Source organism: Danio rerio, chromosome 7 (genome assembly GCF_049306965.1).
Source record: "Danio rerio strain Tuebingen ecotype United States chromosome 7, GRCz12tu, whole genome shotgun sequence".
Taxonomy (NCBI): domain Eukaryota; kingdom Metazoa; phylum Chordata; class Actinopteri; order Cypriniformes; family Danionidae; genus Danio; species Danio rerio.
In genome coordinates this window covers 215,067-221,066 of record NC_133182.1, presented here as the reverse complement: position 1 = coordinate 221,066, position 6,000 = coordinate 215,067, and the positions used below count along the sequence as shown (strand labels likewise).

The window sequence follows — 6,000 nt, the reverse complement described above, 5'->3', positions numbered from 1 at the left end:
TGTGCTCTGCCATTAACTGTACTGTTGAGTCCAGTGTGGCCAGCTCTTAGTCTGGATAATACATTCTCCTCTGTCCTTTTCCCACTCGAGTGCCTCCCTTTACCCAGTGGCTGAATATTCTACACATGCCTTACATTTCCTCCTGCTTCCCAAATGTACTGCCATTTCCTCATTATCTGTTTCTTTATTACTGCTTTAACTGCACTTCTACTGTAAGTGTAGGAGAATTTTCCTTTCATAATCCAAAATAAATGAAGTTATCCAGCATGTGCGGCCGATAGCTCCGCCCCTTCCGCTACGTGGGCAAAGCTGCGGTCGTTGAGTGTGTGAAGTGTCCAGCAATACACACTTCTGTTTACCGGCTGAATGAGTGCATCATCCGGCTAATTAAAGTGCACTAATTATTATTACTTAGAGTTTTCAGTGTAAACGCAATACTTACACTATTTATACTACAAAATGGCATAGAATAGTGCATAAGTGTACGATTTGAGACGCACCTAAAGAATGAATGAGATGCGCGACCGGAACAAAGCTTTCCCTACTTCCGGTCTCGATCGCCATTTTATGAAATAGACCCGCCTGCCTCGCGCATGCGTGCCGTGGGGGGAACATGTTCAGACTTGTCGAGCGCGCTGTAACGGAGCTCTCCTCACACTGTCTATTCCTTCAACATCCGTCCTGTCTTCATGTGGAGTTGCTGTGCGTCAATCACTCAGTAAGTAGCCAAGTTCCTTATCATCGTAGATGTGTTTGATAGTATCATTGTGTCTTGCTTTAAATCGCCTCAGGACAAATATGACATGCGCAAACATCACAGCAGAGTCGCACGCGCGCTGAACTACTCGCCGGGCTGATTGTCCTCTAATATGATCATTTGTTTTATCAACGCGTCGCTGCCGTGTGTTGTTGATGTGAGATTGTGTTCAGTTTGATCGGCAGTTTCATATCGATTAATAACGAGCGCGCGTGAGGGCTATCACCACACACACACACACACACACACACACACACACACACACACACACACACACACAGCGGCAGCACAGGGGAGAGGTGCTCAGTCACTGAATCCAGCATAGGGATTATCCACTCACCGCCACAGTCTGTCTTTATATTGTGCTCTGTGTCTGTCCTGGAGTCAGTTTTTTGTTTCTCAATCGGACTCCGGGGGCAAACCTGGCTCCGCTTCGTGTGCACGCGCGTGACGTGTTACTCAGCCGCTGCAGGTACAGTTTGAAACTCCGCGGTTCATCTTAAACATTTCATCGATCATTTCCTCGCATTTGACAGCAAGAATGACCACAGAAGCGTTGTCTGATCGACAGGCAGCAGCTACATTTGTTCCACAGAGTCTAAAAGGCCAAATATGATGAATTTATGCCTCATTTTCTGAAGTAATGCTAGCGTTAACTGTATTTAGCTGTTAGCTGTAGTTACTGTGGCTGTGATCTGTCAAAACATCTCCTAAAACGGGTTTTCGTTGTATTGTTTCGTTGTACAGGTTTACATCACTGTAACACGTTATTTAAGAACATTTGAGCTGGTTTCAGCCCTTAGCTCTTTCATTTTTACTTTTTTACGAAATATTTACTCGCTTTTAACACTCAGGATAAACAAATCATCAACTTTATGAAAGAGCGTGTGGTCGAGTAGAATAAAGAAATGCTAATACATTGTGTTTTACATCATTATATAAAAAATGAAATATTTTCTGGCCTGATCCGAGACTCGCTGTTCAAGAGCCGATTCACGAACCGATTCACAGAGCCGAGCAGACTCGTTTTCAAACGACACCGTCACGAGGCCGCGCGCGAGTTTTATCGGTCATCAAACGGATTCGGTTAGTGTTGATGTCAAAATACGCCAGTTATATGATCATGTTCATATATTTATGATCACTGTATGTCATTTGAAAGTGTTCACCACATAACTCTGTCTGTGGTGCATTTGTCAGGCTGTTTGTGGTTAGCCGAGTGTTTGCGCGCCATTTTAAACTAACGTTAGAACTGAACGGACGGTGCCTGTAGTGCTAAGCGGGAGACTTTACAGACGCGGCGTGTTTTGAGCTTCGTTACGAAATAAAAAGGTCATATTGTCTTAATTATTTTACTCGATGTCAACTAACCGCGTCTGTTTTGCCACAGCATTGAAGTGAAGTGACGACTGACGGACACAGTAAGGTAAGCTCAGTCCTTCACGTACATTTAGCATAATGGCCGTCATCGCCTGATAAATCATATAATCGAAATTACGAGAAATGCACTGTAGATTAACCACACTTATCATGTAGACTTTTAAAGAGTCTTTCGAATTACTGTAGTGATGTCCATTAGAGTATCAAATGCTTAAATTCCGGTTTATTTTCAAGCATTGATGTTTTCAGGTTAATCTGGCCTGCTACATGCGCGAGATGTAGACTTATAATGTTGTTTATTGGCCATGTTTATGTTTAACACTGTACGATCAGGCCAAGTTTGTTAGCTTTATTCAATTAAACTAAATTGACCTAGAAAAACAACTTTTATTAAATAGTTTGTTATAAAATTCAGTTGTATTTAAACTCTTATCAGTAATTTAAAATGGTCTATTTTTCACTGTTAATTTCAGAGGATTAACTAACGTTAATGTGAGATCTTTATTGTTTGTGTGTTAATATTTTCTGTGCATGGGCACACACATGTACTGATTGTTATACCTGAAGTGCTGGGTGAATTTACATCCTCCTCATGTCAAATGTCTTCAAATATGTTAACCATACTACTAGGGTTCCTCGATTATGGGAAAATCTTAATCATGATTATTTTGATCTTGATTGTAATCACGATTATTCAAAACTATTATCAGTTGAAGTCAAAATTATTAGCGCTCTTGTGAAATGTTTTTTTTTAATAATATTTTCTTAATGATTTGCCTAATTACGCCTTTGAATTACACTTTGAATCTGAATGCTTGTATTTTGAAAAAATCTTTTGTAAAATATCATGTGCTGTCATCAAGGCAAAGATAAAAGAAATCAGTTATTAGAAATGAGTTATCAAAACTATTATGTTTAGAAATGTGAAAAAAATCTTCTTTCCATTAAACAGAAATTGGGGGAAAGAGTTGCTAATAATTGATGAGGGCTACTAATTCTGACTTCACCTGCATATATGCAGTTATTTTCCTCCCTGTAAATAAGGAAAGGGAAATAAACACAATAAAATAAAAATATGAAACAAACTGCTTTAAGCATCTTCACTGTAAGAATAAAGCTATCTACAAAAGTCCTTCAGTTGAGCAGTGAGGGGTTTTCTCCTTTTGTTTGATTAGTAATGATGAAAACAGGCGGCAGCAGGAATATTGCGCACTGTCACTTTAATTTTTTCTCTTTCGCGTGTCTTTTGATCTCAACTCGTTTATTACACAAATGAGGGTTAATATGAATAATCAATAAACACCGCGTTTTGACACCTATTTGAACATTAAAGAGCCCATATTATACATGAAATAGGGTCATATCTTGGTTGTAAAGGTCTCCAACAACAGTCTATTATGGATGCAAGGTCAAAAAACTCTTTCGTGGTCTTATAATCTGCATTTATTTTTACCTAATTATCCCAGCGACTCCTGTTTGAATCGTCCAGTGATTCATTTGTTCCCAAACCCCTCCTTAGCGCGAAGCTAATCTGCGCTGATTGGACCAATGACAGTCTGTCGCGATTGGTTGACTGCCTTCAGTCAGAGAATGAAATGCCCAACAGCTAATCAGCAATATAGAAAGTAATCACAGTTCATACACGCTCGATAGTGTAGGCGTGGATTTTAGCTGCCACACACACACACAAAAACACACACACACCTCCGGACGACAACGCTTCCGCCCGCACCCGCCAGGTTTTCACTAACACACACACACACAAGCACCAAGCAGACACACAGGCAAAGCTCTCTATTTCTCATTAGCATAGCAATATTCGTGATATTGCTAGCCAGCTCGCTCCCGTCCCAAATTAAACCCGCTACCGACCGCTCCCGCGATTTATTCGCAAATTTATTCACGCACCGCAGAAATCTGGCGTGGGGACAGCCGCGGGAATGCAGACCTCTACCACGGAGCTCCATAAACAAAGAAGCACGCGTCACGTTTTTAACGTGACTTTGCACGCGATAAGAGAATATAGCCAGTTAACCTGATACAGTACACGCGGTTACAAGTAACAAATCACAACTAAATACATTTGCAAGCTCGAATCAACGAGGCAACAACTTTAATCGCGTACTTACACTTGAGAAATGGAGGAAGAAACCCATCCTGACGTCCATCAGTAAGTTTCACTTTACTGATCCTTCTTTTAACAAACGCTGATGAAGTATTCTTTGTAGCATGTAGCTTCCAGAAGTTTCCAGTAGTTTCCAACTGCTTGGTTATAATGCTGAGGTTTCATCTTTGGGTAGAGACTCGATAATATCCTTCTGCAGTGTGACTTCAATCGACCAGCATGTTTGTGTGCGTGTGTTTGTGAATGTGTGTGTGTGTGTGTCTGGGTTTCTGCGTCAGAGATGCGCATCCCACTCTGCAGACGTTACATTACAGCACATGCTTTCAGCCATTTTCATGTGAATCTGAGATTTGTAGAGCAGCAGATGTGTACAACTGGAAAGAGGGCGATGGAATAATCGATTATCACCATTAATGATTTTCATAATCGATAGAAGCTGAAATCTAATTTTCGATTAATTGCACAGTGCTACATACTACCTACTGTAAGAAAATAGATGGGGAAAGAGATGATTTGTGCACAGACCTTGACTCCATGCAGATTGGTATGACAGTGCAAGATGTACAGATTGTGACAGTTTTATTTTCTCTCTTTAGTGTTCTGCCTTTGCTGTCTTGTGCCACAACCACTGATGGTGAAAACCCTGTGAGCTACCCAACACCTGTCGCTCCATTCTCTAAGGTAGCGTTGATGTCTTCCTCATGTTTAATGTGTTTTTATGGACATGTTTACACCTGCTCACTTCATTAGTTTTTTCTGATCATGTAGCTCTCTGATTTCAGAAAACTTTACATTGACCACATGCATGAATCTCTGTTAAACAGATATGATTCTGATCTTCAAATCCTGCACTTTATGCAGATGTAACTACTTTACATTAGAGCTGCACAATTAATGCTTAAAAGATTGCGATCTCGATTCGACCCCCTAGACGATCTTAATCCAGCATTTCTACAATTCTGTCAACCATATTTTCAAGTTCAGGAGAGAAGAAAAGGCGGCTGCGCGAGTCTGTTTATTGTTTCACATACGTTGCTCAGTGACATTGACACCTCCAAATGATGTTGAATGAGTCGCATAATGTATTTATAAGTTATAATTCACCTAAAAATGTCATTTTTGTGACGTGAAGTGAGCTGCTGGCTGTGAGCTGTTTTCACAGAGAGGGCGCGCGCGCTCTATTTAATGATAGACGCGCGCGCATCTACTTTAGTGAACAGAACCTGCATATGTTGCGAGTAACAGGTAATACAGTTGTAAATAATGTTCTGTTTGTGGCACAGAGTGATCATTTGGGAGCCGCGCGAAGTATGAACAAGCACTTAGCAGTCAAAATAAAACCGAAAGTGTGCACTTCATTTAAATGATCATGTCGCATTTTAGAATTACGATTGCGTCAAGCATTTGATGTTTTTTTCTTTCATAGTGAACTCACAGTTGTGCATGAAAATAAATGTTTACAATGTCAGTTTAACTACTCTAGCCTATATATTGTTGTTGAATATAATCCGATAATGGCAAATGTCTGATTTTTTTATGACAGATTGCAAGCATGTCTCAAACATAATAATTCAACATCATAATTATTATAAGTAGAATAAAATTAAAACCAGTAGACCACACAATATTATTATCGATGTTGTGCCATATGTTTGTTTTTACCATACTTTTATTTCACATATACAAAATCGTGAGAAAATCCTGATTTTTATTTTAAGCAAAACAATCGTGATTCTCA

At 39.9% G+C, this 6,000-nt stretch overlaps 1 long non-coding RNA gene across 9 annotated transcripts in view; it reads left to right on the top strand.

Moving 5' to 3' along the window:
* The first annotated feature begins 597 nt into the window (after nt 1-597).
* LOC137496109 (uncharacterized) overlaps nt 598-6,000 on the top strand; it is a 32,791-nt gene continuing 27,388 nt past the window's right edge. For 4 of the 9 annotated variants that reach the window (XR_012382942.1, XR_012382939.1, XR_012382945.1 and 1 more), the window contains exons 1-3: nt 598-718; nt 2,148-2,183; nt 4,859-4,943. This is a non-coding gene — a long non-coding RNA (uncharacterized lncRNA). Of the gene's footprint in view, nt 719-1,202; nt 4,308-4,858; nt 4,944-6,000 lie in introns of those variants that run through there. The other 5 variants (XR_012382946.1, XR_012382941.1, XR_012382943.1 and 2 more) reach the window with 2 other exon arrangements.